At 39.9% G+C, this 14,969-nt stretch overlaps 1 long non-coding RNA gene across 4 annotated transcripts in view; it reads left to right on the top strand.

Annotated features, from left to right (window-relative positions):
* The window catches only part of LOC128916285 (uncharacterized), a 98,468-nt gene extending 83,842 nt beyond the window's left edge, over positions 1-14,626 (top strand). The window contains exons 11-14 of one of the 4 annotated variants that reach the window (XR_008468895.1): positions 1,976-2,136; positions 6,154-6,308; positions 13,402-13,457; positions 13,629-14,626. This is a non-coding gene — a long non-coding RNA (uncharacterized LOC128916285). Of the gene's footprint in view, positions 1-1,975; positions 2,137-6,153; positions 6,309-13,401; positions 13,462-13,628 lie in introns of all 4 variants that reach the window. The other 3 variants (XR_008468893.1, XR_008468894.1, XR_008468896.1) reach the window with 3 other exon arrangements.
* The last annotated feature ends 343 nt before the right edge of the window (positions 14,627-14,969 follow it).

Genomic DNA, 14,969 nt, shown 5'->3' with positions numbered 1-14,969 from the left:
TCTTGCACACCAGGGACTTCTAGCACTCACCAGCCTTTAGCTCTCTCAAGAAATGGGCACATTTTCCCTGTTGCAATCCTGGGCTTTCCAGACCTCTTTGGGCCAATATAGGGTAGATGACATCCAAAAAACATAATCTCCCTTGTATTCGTCCTTGTGGGACAAGCGCTTGGTCACTGAGAAGTGTCTACACGGTGTCCATGCAGCCCAAAAAAGTTAGTGAGCCCTAGAGGTAAGCAGTTCCCTCCGGCTGGGCTGCAAAGGAGTATGGTTGGAAGGAGAGGAATTTCTCTGAGAGAAGCAGCGAAATGGTACATGCTGATAAAGTCCCTTAGAAATACAGAAATCATGTGGGTCAGACAAACAAAGAAGCCTTGAGAGAAAAGAGAGAAAGGTAAGGATGTATTTTTTGGGGAAAGAAAATAATCTTTGAAGTACAGAACCGACAAAAGCTGGAGGAAGCTGGTTACAGCAGGAAGAAAAGCATCTCCATCAGGCAGAGGAGAAGCTACGCATGCAAAACTAGTGAGAAAATTAAACCGTGGCATGATATATGTTTTTTTCTTGTTCTATGTGGATCAGTTTAAAGTAATGCTTGACTTTGATGTTAAAGATCACTTTTGCAGAGTCCTAGGCTTTCCCTGAGGAGGTCAGCTGAAGCCAGAACGCCTTCAAGGAGAAGCTTTTCGGACATAGCGTGGTTTCGTCACTAAGGGAGTTGTATGAGCTCATCATGGGGCATGTGCTGTTCGGTGGGGGAAGGGATGGGAGGACTTCTACGGGAAATGATCCTGGTAACACATTACCAGAAGCGGTGAGAGAGCTTGAAAACATTGTAGCTGCAGTGCTGGGATCCAAACCAGTTTCCTAGTAGCTGCCTAGTGAGAAGTGGGCCGGGTCTATGGCAGTCATGGATATCTCACGATTTGGTAAGCAAGGCTTAAAAGGTTGACGTTAAGAATGTCCAAGGTGAAATAAAAAGAATGGGGAAAAAAGAATGGTAAGAGTATAATCCCAACAGCAAGGTTATTCCATGCAATGTGAGTTCAATAAGTAGAGTTGAGAGAGCAGAAAAATGTGGCCGAGTTCGGAGCTCTTATCATTGTGCAGAGGCTTATTTGTATCCCAGCTGTTTCTATCCCATGCATGCATTTCATTTGTCGTGTATAGCATTAAAAACTGGAAAGACTGCTTAAGGGTCAGCAGTAACCTGAGCTAACACTCAATCTGACCTCTAATCTGACAAGAAAAACAGTGCTATCACTTTGGGATAAGTGTCTTTTTACTGGATTCTAGCAGAGACCTGAGATGGTCACGGTCAATTGTTGATAATGGTGGGCTCAAGGAGACACTCCTTGAGCTAAGTGGAAGCAGCTAGAAAACCTGTTTCAGTGAAGCTCCTCAGGCTTCAGCAGCAAAAAGTAGGAACATATTTGCACAAGCATCTTTTCTGCAATTTCCTCTCTGCTTTTCAGCTAGCTCAGAGCTTGTGGGGATGGCCAAGCTATCATTGGTTTGGGGATTAAATCAGTCTTTCTGTTTCCAGCTTGCTGCTGTTCTCAGCAAAGGGTTTACTGTGGGTTGAGGTCCCACTCTGAAGGCAGTGGGATGTAGCTGGACTCTTCGTGAAGTCATTGCTCTGTTAGGGGGGTTAAGGAGGATAAACCCAAGTCATGATAAGGTTCCAGCTTTTGATAGCCACAATTATATGTGTGACAAACAAGGACTCTGTACACAGAAGTATGTACAACCATAGGTAGGACTGAAGCTTTGATCAGCTTCGCAAGAAATATGTTTAAAGAAACTCTCCAGATCTAAACTATCTGTTGAAACAGTCTCGTGTGTCTTACATTTACCAGTGAGTTTACAGCAATGTACTGCCTTTTCATGTGTTTGCATTTACCAAAATAAAAACAATCTTTGGAAATCAGTCATTTAGCTATCATAATAACGCAATGTTATCTTCTTTTCACAGATGGGAGAACTGAAGGAACAGAGTTGTGAAATTATCTGCTCAAAGCCATAAAGGAGGCCAGTGACAAATCCAGGAATAGAAGCCAAGTCTCCTAAGTTGCAGCCTAATGCCACTTAATTCTGTACTCAACAAGAAAGTTTGCCTTCTGATGTTACAATGAGGTATGCCATAGCAAAATCTATATATTAATAATTTACCTAAGGGGAACACGTTTGAATGTGTATATTTGCCTATGCTCTTGTAAATAATTCAAAAGAACTCTTTGAATTATAGTTCCGAATTGATTTTCTAACGCTATTTTCTTTATAACTGGGCATTTTTTTCACAAATATTTCTTCATAAGTCAAGTTTAAAACATACAGTTCTCAAAATCTGTTTTATTAAAATCACCGCAAGTTAGTATCCAAACATATCCTAGAGTAGCTTCAATAATTCACATTTCTAGATATTTCAGAGTCCAACTTCAGGGTTTTCTTTGGGGTCCTGAGCACCTACGCTTTAGTTTGCCGTTATAGAAGACAGGGGATAGGTGGCATCTCAGAAAAAGGAAATAAAGTTGTGTATTTCCAGTAAGGATGTTCTTAGCATTGGAAACCACTTTTGGAAATAGTGCTGCAAATGTGTTGGAAGCATTAAATGCTCAAGTCTGGCTCCAGTTTAGCTGGAGGGGAGGCTACTCCAATAGACCCAGGCAACAGAAGTGCAATGAATATGGAAGCCCATTAGAGAGCACCTGCTCCCTGGTGTATTGAGGAGCATTTGTCACGGTTTGGGCAAAGTTACAACTTGTTTTCTATCTCTCCTAGCTATGTCCTCCTATATTGGGTCAGGGATATGTGGACAGTACTTCTCTTTGAGATGCTAATCTTTTGGGGTGTTAAGCACAATAGTTGCATTAGTAGCTGGTTTTTTTCTTGCACTCGAGGGTTTGAAGCAGCGCAGCAGCTTTTTGCATAGGATAGGGAGGGTTTCCTTCTGGCTTTCACCTCAATCTGACATATTGATGCTGTGGGCTTCACAAAACAGTGCTAGTGTCCAACACCGAAACACCATTGAAGCATTGTCTTAGTAGTAGGTAGCTTGGTGATTTGTTAAAAGCAAATATTGAATCAGGTTGGAAAACTATATTACTTCTACAACATACTCCTTATAGCACCTTTACCATTTCCAAATTTTTAGTTTCAATATTTTGCCTGGTCACAGGTGATGAGCGTGCTCAGAGAATATGTCCGGTTAGCTACAATCAAACCTATAATGTATCTGCAATTCATCCATGTTTCTCCCACCAGCAGGTGTCATTCTGGAAAAAGGAAAATATTGTAAATTCCTGCACTGGAGAATTTGGCTGTGACAAAGAAAAAAATTGTGTTTGCTTAAAATATAGCTTTTGACGGATACTTTACTCCAAATAAAAATGAAAAGAAAGTTGCTTGGTCTGCATTTTTTAATAATCTTTGTGCACCATCTAATCCTGACATATAAGCAACAAAAGGCAGATGATTGGTAAGGCAAGCCAATGTCTAGTTAAAGCTGTCTTCTGCTTTTTACTGTTCTCTGTGGCAACTTCACCGCTGCTTACTCACCCCCCATGACTAAAAAAATCAGTGATATTAATCAATCTTTGTGATGGGCTTTTGGCTTTAGTTCCCCCAAAGGAAGCACAGAATTAAGGTGTTGAATTCAGATCTCATTTACTTCAAGGCAAACTTGAAGTAATCTCATTGAAGCAACTGAAATCAGCAGAATTGCTTGGGATGTAGACTGAAATAACCAAAAGTAATATTTCACTTTATACTCCATAAATGAGCCTCACGCAGAAAATAATCATATAATCATTTCAATGTCTATTATAATATTTATATTTTCCTTTAAGTGTTCATCTGGGTATTAGCTGCAGCCTCCTTTAATATGAAGAGATTCTTTTTGACCCCTCATAATCACAGTGAGAAGACTATGGCTGAGTTATAAAGAACCAAGACTCTGCTGGTTCATTGCGAAGGGCTCCTGGTCTACTGAGTCCAGTCTTCTGGCTGTTAAAAACAAGCTTACCATGAAATCCACGTAGAAGGTTGAAATCCACGTAGAAGGTGTCTTGCCCACTCTATACCCTACTGGAAGTTTGTTCTAACCCCTCACAGCCCTGACGATTGTAAATACTTTTCTATCTTTCAGACTAAATTTATCCAGGGCCACTTTAAGCCATTGTGTGTCAATTTTGCCCCTTTACATTAAATAGCTTCTCCTCAGCCATTTCTAGAAGTGCTGCCACGAAGGAGTATTTACTACTGTGTTATGATGCTCCACCAAAACTGTTCCTGGAATCAAAGGGAAGTTTGCTCGAGGAAACACAGGAGAACAATTTCCAAGGCTTGGCTCTGAGGAACACATTAAAGCGGGAATTAATTTTACGTTTTTAGAAGTTGTAATGACAATGAAGTAGTGTAAAATAATTGTATTGTAGGCAGGCATATCTTTTTCAAGAAGTTATTTAATTAGGAATGTCACAATGCTTTTCTCGGGAACAGTATCATGCACTTGGTTGCTAAATAAGAAAAAAATGATATATAAACTTAGAATTAAAACCTTCACTCTTGTATCTTGGGTTTGCATGACTGCTGTATTAGTGTTTTCTGACTTTTTGAGTATTTGACTTTGAAAAGGTGGTGGTTTTTTAAAATTTGAAGCAAAAATGTATCAGAGTATTGTGAATGTGACCAGTTCATTAGGCGCTTGATTTTTATGGGACCTAGATAACAAGCGGTGATGATCTCCAAAATGTTATTATACAGTAAGGTATAAGACTTAGCCAAAATTTTATATAGTATAGTATGAGTTTTAGACAGAATTATTTCTTTGGAGTTTTTTACAATTTTTTTCATGTTTTCGGTTAAATGAAACAATATAAAATATCATTTAGTCTTTAAAAAATTGAATTCTAGTATTTTATTTTATTACTTTTAGAAAAAATACATGTGCCTAAACATAGACCTCCCGTGTCATTTTAGAGCCCCTCGGGGACCCCACCTGGCCTCTCGCTGCCAGTTCAAAAGTGGGGGTCTCCTGCAGGTCCCGCATTGTATCTGCCAGCCCTGTGCAGATATCCTGGATACTCCAGGGTGTTCCAGAGGGCATTAAGTACCTTCTTTAAGGCATCTAAATTTCTGCTTTAGATAAATGCTGTAAAAGATAACATGCCTTGACAAATGCTTAAGAAAATTAAAGATAGCACAGCTGTGAAGGCAATTCCATCTGAGGTGTTTTATTTAAGTTTAACAAGACATAGAGGCAGGAAAGTAATTTTGTATCTAACAAGTACAGAGTTATTGTGTTTAACGGGATGCCATCAAGAGTCTGTTTTGAATTATGGTGGTTGAGATGAACCTGTGCATGAGCTGGGAGCTGCTGTCGCTGCGGGTACGCACCACGAAAGGGCCCGTCTAGAAATCTGGGGCTTCTCGTCAGGAATGTAGCAGTCTGGTGGTCAAAACTGCCGGGAGTCTGGCAAAAGTAAGCTTCATTCCTCCATTTCGGACAAGACGCAGCAAACTAATTTCACTGAAGAAAGCGGTAATTTCAGGTTCCAGGGCACTCAGCTAGAGGGAAGTAGAGAAATACTTGCATTAATTACATACACAATTAGAAACCTATGTTAATCAGATCCATTTTTGATGGTTTACTGAACCAGGGGGAAGTTAAAAACCTTGAATATATTAGTTAGTGTAGTTATATATGAATTGTACGGTGTGGGGTGGAGCATTACTGAATTGTTCTTTTGTAACGACAACAATTCCTTGTATGTAACGTATAAAAATTATATATTGTATATGTATAAAATATATAGCCCATGTTAAAATAGAATTAAAGCTATTGGAAGGTAGCAAATCCGGGATAAAATTAACCACAGGCATTAATTAGGATTATATAGACAGAGAACACTTTCCCGTGAACTTTTTTTAGTAAGTCACTAGCATTATTATTGATAGGGGTTTGGACTACTTTTGCAGAAGTTTAAAAAACGAAATTGTTACAGAAAAAGGCACAATGTAGGGTGACTTACACAGCAATCATAAAATCTGACTAAATCTCATTAAGTAGTGTACAATATTCATTTTTATAATTTGCAAATGAAGCAGAAGAACTGTCTTCGTCTACTCTTTTTTTTTTTTTTTTTTTTTAAGTCTTTATCAGTCTCTTTCAGGATGAACCCCCGAGGCATGGCTGCGATAGTTGCTTGAAACAGGAAACAGCCTCTTGGTGTCATTCGTTTCACTGGTCACTGGGAATCTGAGCCTGAATGAAGGTGGAGGAAGACTCCTGCAGAGAACTGGGAACGGTTTGTCCCTTAAGAAGGGCATAATGGCATTTTTAATGTTTTTACCAAATACCAGGGCATGTGATAAAAGTTTATGGATTGGGAATTAATTGAAAGGTTGTGAAATAGGAAAGAATGCGCATTATGGGAAGCCTTGGAGAGCTACAGCATAAGCAGCCTGAAATTGGTGACCAAGCCCACAGAATATGTCTTGAGTTATTGGAACCATCTCAGATAACTGTTATTTTTGATATAATTTATCAGCCCCACTAAGTTCCTCCAGCCAGACTGGGAAAAGACATTCCTTTTATTAATTTTAGTACAGAGGACTAAAGTGTATTCTGGGTAGTGAAACATTTAGTTTATGGAATTAGCTATAGAATTCAGATTTAAAAAAAAAGGCAGCATGAATTCATACCTGGGAGGCGGTACATATTTAAAAAAATGCTGTTCAAAAGATAATGTGCTTGTATCTAAACTCTCTTATCTGCAACGTAAAGGCTTATAGTTTCATATGTATTAAATAACACATCCATATGATGAAATGTGAAATGTATAATTAAAATAGCAACTATAAGTATAGAACTATGTCAATATTATCTAAATTGCATGCGTAAACATTAAATAAAGTCTTTCATTTCCAGAGGTTACAGAAAATACTTTAAAATTGTATACAGTCTTTCCACCCCCTAGTTTTTCATATAATTGCAGTTTTAGAGCTAATCTGTCTATTCGTTTTTTAGTTTTAGCAGTTGCGTTAAATTTTACTGAGGAACAATTTAGTTTGGGGAAACGGTTACATGTTATGCTAACTGTGGTTCTTGTTGTTTGAACATGAAGTTCCCGAGTATTCTTCCCAAATGCAATATTTTTTACTCCACTGGCAGCTGTATATTTGTGGTCACCCTATGGCAATGTATGCAAAGAACATATACAGTGGCAGCGCCTCTTCCAGAGGGTACCAGGAGGAAAAGTGTATGGGGTCAACCCACCCATAGTTTGTTCTTGTTGGTGGAGGTCTCACGTAGAGAGCACTTAAATGACACTTTTTGTTTCTGGGTAAGATGAAGTAAGAGGAAGAAACCATTCGAAAGCCATTGCTTATGTTCCCTGAAACGGGCTAGAAAGAACGGCTCTTCTGAGACACGGCTTTACACTGAACATACACAGATCTGTGTCGTCATTAATTCTGAAAATGTGTTTACAATGGTTAGGTAAAATATTTAGTTACTATTTAAATATTTTGATGTATTATAGCTCATAGATGGATTTTAGATGTCTCCTGCACTTAACATTTCCAATTTAAATAACTGGTTTCATTAAGATTTTTAGTGATACAAATTAATAACAAAAGGCAGTTAATACGGAGTACAGTCATGAGACCAAAATACATGTGGTTTAAATTTAAAGGATTAAATGTTAGCATTTCCCTATAGAGAAAGGTTATTTGGGCAGTGGTGTACTGACATTATCACCACCCACGGAGAAGGGGACCTGTTGATCCTATTGGTTAAGCAGAAATTCAAAAAAGGAAAATGAGGGTTTGCTTGGTGTAAGTGAATCACACAGGAAAAATGCTGATACCCAAAGTCGTCGTAGTGACCTTCTTTGATGGTTAGAAAGAGAAATAAGCACGGAATATTTTTGTCAAGTTAGAGGGTTTAGGTTGCTTGCTAGGTAAAATCAGGCTGGATTATTAATATAGTGGAAAGTTAAGTGATGACCATGGAAATATGATAATAAGTGCTGTTGTAAGTCAGGCAGAAATGATTTTCTGTGGCGAGTAAGAATGATAATCCAATGTGTTAACCACTGAGCTGAAGGGCTGCTAAGAAAATAAACGTGGAAAGTGGATAAAATGAAGGACAAAAGTATGTTTAAGTAGGTGTTTCTTCAAAGCTTCCTTCAGGAAGGTGTTTCTGGAAACTACCATACTGCTTCTGACAAGTCGTGTCTGTTAAGATAACGGTAAGCAAAGAGCATTCATTTAGCAGTAAATAGTGCTATCTGCATCTCCGGATTTCTCTTTAAGCAAAGCCTTATAATAATTTCATTGGACCTAGCTAGAAACAAATCTATTAAAAATAACAATTGCTAATTTGCCACTATGTAGTGTTAGTTTAATCCGACAACTCTGGGACGGCTTCACCTATTATTCCTGGAAGAAACTACATAAAATTGGGTCAGTATGAGAAACGCCATGCAGACATGGCACTGCAAAGAGAAGCCAGGTCTCAGCATCACTGCATGTAGGGAAAGCTCATCTCTGCCCCTCGGTCTGACAGCTTGAAAATGTGCTGAGCAAAAACCCAGGCTGCCAGTACTCTGCACTTCGGCTTTTGAAACTTTCTGGCTGAGATACGGTTTCAACCTGAAAAATCAAAATACGGTGGTTTACAATCGGTTTTGCTTTGTTTGAAGCTAAAACTCAGAGCAAAACTCTTGGGGTATAGAACCGTATGAAGCAAAACTTAAGAAAGTTAACACAAAAACTCTGCAAACTGAGCAAGCTAGTTTCACTCAGCCCTTGAAATAATTCCCTTTTTGCAAGTTCACTTTTCAATGGCGCGTGCGAGCTGTCAAAAATGCAGTGGTTTCACTGCCCCGTGGCAGAGATGAACACCGCAGCTCTAAAGCATCACCCTCCGTCAGAGCAAGGTCTCGTGCTCCCACTCTCTGTCTCAGCTGATACTTCAGACATCTGCCAAGAGACGGAATTTTCTCAGTCCCATGCTAGCTACGTTTAGCTTCGTTCATCTGTAAAACAAGGGAGTCGGGGGTAAGACCCAAATCCTAGTCTGTATGTTTTCTTTATAGTTGTATCCAGCTCTGACCTCATTTCCTAAATCTCTAATAATGCTCTAAATGGCACCCAGGCCCAAAATGGCAGCAGTCATTTACTTCACCTCTGAGAGGTCATCCAAGGATTCGTGTGTTTTTAAGTTCAAAGCCTGGTATTTGAGAGCACCTGCTGCTCTTCCTAGCTGCTGTGGCAGCTGCAGGTGCTCATGCCCTCGTGAAGATCAGCCCCCTCCTCGCGAGGTACTCTTCTTTACGGTGAAGCAATGAACAATCCTCTCCTCTGCTTTCACTTTTTTTGGTAAAATTTTAGTGCCGCTGGCTTGAAACAAACCTACGAACTGCACTGAGAGAGAGATACTTTTAGCACAGCATTGCTGAGTGTGTATGAGTTCAGACCAGTCAGGACTCCTTTGTTTGCTGATCCATCTCCTTTCCCAGAAAATATTGAGAGCTTGAACTCCTGAGCTCCCAAAATTATCACTGACGGAGAAGCAAGGCCTCAGCAGCAGTGGGGCTAAGTGAGTCAGCTTCTAGATGTAGATCTCAGACTTTGGTAACTTTGCTGAGAAGAACTAGAGTGATGTTCAGAAAATAAAATTAAAAAAAAAAATCTAATATCAGATAATCTGTGATCTTGCGTGCATGTATTTTGCTTATTCATATGTCAAATTTTTGTGGTGAACCGGTACGTAGGGAAGTGCAGAGTGCAAGGGGAATGGCTGAGTTTGAAGGTTTAAGGGTATGTTGAAACACAGCTCACAGACTGAGTTACAGGAGGACTATTGCGAGTGGAATTTACAATATAATGGCTCACCTCTGCACAAGAGTGAATTTTATATGGTGTGAGCGTATGTTACAGAAAAAAACCCCATTGGGCTGTTGGTGGAACGCAAATATTATGTGTCTCTGAATCTCACTTGGTATTTTAAACCATGAGAGTTTCAGGTTTGAGTCATAGTAGCTTGTAACTAGGATATGTATATTTGCACGTATAGCACGCAAGCTGTAAGCAAGGCTTCTGCCTTGGGGTTATTTTCCCCTCAAATTGCAGATTTGGTTCTCTGTTATTGTAAATCATTATAGCCTCAATAGAAAGTCAGAAGTGAGACTAGATGCTTCCAAAATTTGAAAAGAAACCTGATCTGGAAACCTTGACAGTCTTCTATTTTATTCTGGTTGGCCACGTTGATTTTCAGAACCCTTCGACCAACAAACCGCGTTCCAGCTTTCTTACACCTCTGCTTCTCCACGGTGCTTACTGCGTGGAGCTGCCGTCAGAATTTGTCCAACCTCTAATTCACCCCATCAGAGCACTCAGCAGCATCTAATCTTTCATTAGAAACTTTCTTAGCACTGCTCAAAGAGCACCTTTAACCCACGATCTTTATTGGAAAACTCCAGAGCAAGAGCTGGAGAAGATGGCACACGAGTGCCTGCTAGGAGCCTCAGAGGCACGTGTGGGAAAAAGTTATTTTTCTTCTTTTTTTCCTTTTAATTCAGCACTTTGACTTAAAAAATGCATCTAGCCAAGCTATGCAAAGAGTGACTTGCTGAACAGAAGACTGTAAGGTAGGATTAGAGGCTCTGCTTAAGAGAAAATCTGCTTCAGCCTAGAGAACAATCCCACCACAAAATAAAATTAACTTTAAAAGTAATGAGATTTTCCACTGTTAACTTAATAGCAGCAAACCACATGTTCTAAACAATGTTTTAATTTTTTTTTTTTGTATAAGGACTCATTTTTAGTAACAAACCCCAGACTATTAGCCCTGCCATTTTTCCACTGCTGGAGGAAAACGTGGACTCTTGCTGAGCTGTACGGTGAATATCGCAGAGATATTTGAATCTGCCACCAATAAAAAGGCCTCTAAAATGCTAGCATGGAGGAACCCGTTCAAGGTAGAGGAAATGGAAAAAACGGGAAAAAGAAGAAACATCTCTTTGGATCTTTAGCTCTGTTATTTTTTAGATTATATTTCTTCTGGGCTCCCAAAATCTTCAGTAACAAACAAGTTTTCTTTTAAAAAGTATTAAGTTATCAAAACATTTGCCAGGTCCTAATATTAAATCCTAGCAGTCAGCAATGTTTAAGTTCAGCCATATCATTTTGCTGAGTAAGTAACGCTAAAACTTAAAGTTTTCCCCTCAAAATGATCTTTCCAAATGAGATTGATATTGTGAGAAAAAAAAGAAAAAAGGACGCCTTCATCGTGAGGAATTATGGAATTAATTTTCTTTATGCACTCTGTTTGCACAAGACATTTTTGTTAACTCTTAATAAAAATACCATTCAGCTGCTACTTTCATTGTTTTTATCCTGGGACCAATACAACATTGTCATTATTGGATATAAAGTGCTGTAAAAACAAATCTAATTTGTTAAGTTTATTTTGATAAGAAATAAATATAAAGGTAGTGCATAGTTTGTACAGTGCTGCTATCATAGGACTCCTGGGTATAATTTATATAAAGAAAATAAAAAAGCATACATAACTTTCTAGTTGATTTCCTTTAACAGGGCTAATTGAAAACAGTTTCTGTTATTTAAAAGTAATTTATTTTAAATATACTTTTTAAAACAAAGTTCTTATTGATATCCATTTTAAGTATAATATTATCTCAGTGTGGGATACAAGTAAAAGGTCAAATCTTGTAGGAGTATTTTCTGTATGACTCAGTTCTGATCACAGATAAACTTATCAGGGAAACCAAATTAGTTAACCTTTTCAGTACCAAAAGCTTGTTTTAACAGGTCACGACGGTTTCTTTCACAAATACTGAACTTCAAAGCTCCTACTTTTGTTCTGAAACATGAAAAAGAGGGTGCTAATTTCCCTTTTCTCTATCTGATAAAAGGCAAAGGCTAGCGATTTTAACGTGAAGTTAGACTTGTTGAGATTCAGTATATAGGTATGGAAAGCAATACATTATTAATTTTTAGTCAAGAGTTGTTGTGCACAGTGATAAAGCAACAAAAACACGCATTTTTTTTTTACTTTCATTATGCCTTTAACTTATGGACATTGTAAAAGATCATATTTTTTCTTGTCCGGTAGCACCATCCTTATGTATGGGCCTGATTACCGGAGCGCCGAAAGAGGCTGTATGAACGAAATGGCTGTACGCGGCATATCTCGAGGAACCAGCCTCTTTCCATATTGCTTGATAGTTTGCTCAATTCCTGTTAACTGGTTTGTGACATTTCTCAGAACTCTGCTTCCTTTTTCGTTCCCATCACAGTGGCGCCAAGGATTCAATGGCTTGGGTTGCTTCAATACATGTAGCCAAACTCAACACCAGAGACTGCCCTTCTTTCCTAAAGCCAAATCCAGAGTGACTGAAAGGCTTTAATGGACTTCAGATTTGGGACCACACTCATGTTTGAGAAAAACTCTCCCAGACGTTCATGAGCTGAAGCCCTCTTCATAGGCTTTGTGCAATCTCACCTCTATTTAATGCGCGATTTAATGTGGCAGCTGGGGGACAGTTTGATTCATGAAGGGTTTTGCCTGCAGACTCACTCCTGCCACCGTTACTCATTTTGCACAGTATTTACTCTCGCTGACTTGTGTGAAGAAATTGAGCTCCAAGCGATTAACAGTGGTGAAGTCTTCCTCCAAACAGCTCCCGGAGAGCTACATTTCAGACATTATCCGGTGGAGAACTCTTGAGATGCAGATATTCATGATATTTCTCATATTCAGTGAAGTAAATGCATTAAAAATGTCCAAGGGTGAAGATATCCAGAAATCTGAGGGTCAGAGCACACACAGCGCTAGCTGAGCTGTAGGAGTATACTGATTCTGCACAGTAAAAAGTAAAAACAAAAGTCTGTAAGGCATGTCCCAAGTTGAACTTGAATGGGCTTGCGGTGGAAATTTTGTCCAGCCCTTGTCATATGCAGTGAAACATTCGTCTCATGCTGGCAGTGGCAATGAACTTTTTTTTTCATCCGTAATTTACAAAATATGAGCAAGTAGGTAGTTAAAGCATTTCTATTCTTCCATGAATGGAATATTTTGACGTGGTATTTTCTAAGCAGAAAAATAACTGGCACTTGGGGAATGACTTTGTCACTCTCACAGAATGTAATTTCATCCAAACGGGCAAAATAATGCAACCATCCGGGCAGATAATGCAGCACACTCTGCATACATGGGCAGTGAAGATAGCCTTTTATTCCGTGAACAAGAGATGATTGCTCTGGAAAACTTGCTGGGTCACTTCTAATTATTAAGAGAGCAAATTCATGGTTTTTTCGTGGGCTGGTCACACTGTGTAGTAATTTCTTTTTTGTTCTGTTTAAATTTAGATCGGTTATTCATACTTCCTGGCAGTGGTTATAAGAGGAGGATGACTGAGAATTTGGTAGGTGAGTTAATCTCATCTTTAGTATGTCTCTAGAGACACCCACTTTCCCTTCATATGAACTCGTCACCAAGAAGTCTCGCAGAGCGAGACCGAAGTACTGACCTCCTGCATCCCTCCATCTTCTCTTCTACCCTGTTTTTGCTGCTTCCCCTTTTTCTCATTTTTCAGCCCCTCTCACCAGCCTGCCACTTGGGTCACCTCCACACACGCCTCCTGCCTGCAGACGCCTGGTGGGATTGATGTCATTTGAGGCTGAGGAGTCAGTGGTTAGGTGGCTACTGACTCAATGGGGCGCAGCCCTGAGGTCCCCAGCAAAACCCCACCTCCAGCCCCGTACCCTGAAAAGGAGCATGCTCTTAATGTCAGAAAGGAATCGCTCGAACATCAGAACTACTGAAGCCTGGTGGATTTGTGTAACAGGTGAGCACAAACTCGTGTTGAAGCCATTCTCCATGTGGAAGTGTTATAGGTCCTTCCCCCTACAGTAGGTGTCAGGGGACATAATAATAACATATAGGTTCATACCACAGCCCCACTTTCCGTCCAAGTGCTTGTAGAGATCACGTATGGGTCTCCTCTCTTCTATTTGGCCAATTATTTTCAAGCGGCTTTTAGAAACGCTGGTAACTTTGAGATTCTTGTCTCTTTTGGCTCCCTTGGCCAAGGAGTTTAGCCACTTTTCCAAGGGGAAAGGCTCAGACGCGCACACACAGACACTGAAACTGCCTTACAAAACAGGGCTAAGATATAGATGACAGAGAAATAGATGACAGAGAAATCTTTTTGGTGTTCTTATAGTAGTGGTTATGTTTGCCATTGGTGAGGATTTTCATCAGGAATTTTTCCTTAGCTGTGATATGTGTACATGTTTCTGACTTACACTGAAAGATGATTGAAACAGGCCTGGGATGCGCTACCGGTCTCATTATCTGAGATAATGAGACTAAGGGAGATTGCAGATGGCTCAATGCATCTTTTAACAGATATATTAAAAAATGGTCCCGATGTCAGAGAAGTACACGAACCCTCTGTGATAAATCTGCCTGGTGCACCTCACAGCTGCTGAGTTCTGCTCTGTGCTCTCCAATGCTTCCGCTCCTAAAAAAGTCATCTTTTAAATAAAGCACTGCCAAAATGTAGCGTCTCGAAAGTCACCGTTGAGTGAGTGGCTGGGGTGGCTGTACCTCTCCCCGCTGACCCCTCAGGTTGTGGGCGTTCGACGTGTCCAGGGTTCCCTCTGATCACAAAGCGACAGCTCGACCCTGTGCTTTGCTCAGCAGCGGAGCACGCGCTCCGTTTTCTGCTGCAACCCTGCGGTGAGCACGGCTGTCGCGCTGCTGCGCTCTCATCCTGCTTGGGGAAACAGTTTCCAGGTTTTAGCAGTCAAAATTGGAGAACTTTAAAGCCTAGCGGGGCTATTAAATGCTAAAATGATCAAATACCGCCAAGGTTTGTAGGGAGAGGTGATAGTTTTGAGCTGGAGGAAGGTTATTTTATTTTTCCCCCAAA

This window comes from Rissa tridactyla, chromosome 1 (genome assembly GCF_028500815.1).
Source record: "Rissa tridactyla isolate bRisTri1 chromosome 1, bRisTri1.patW.cur.20221130, whole genome shotgun sequence".
In the NCBI taxonomy this organism is placed as follows: Eukaryota; Metazoa; Chordata; class Aves; order Charadriiformes; family Laridae; genus Rissa; species Rissa tridactyla.
The sequence above is the reverse complement of the archived record's forward strand: the minus strand, read 5'-3'. Positions and strand labels throughout refer to the sequence as shown.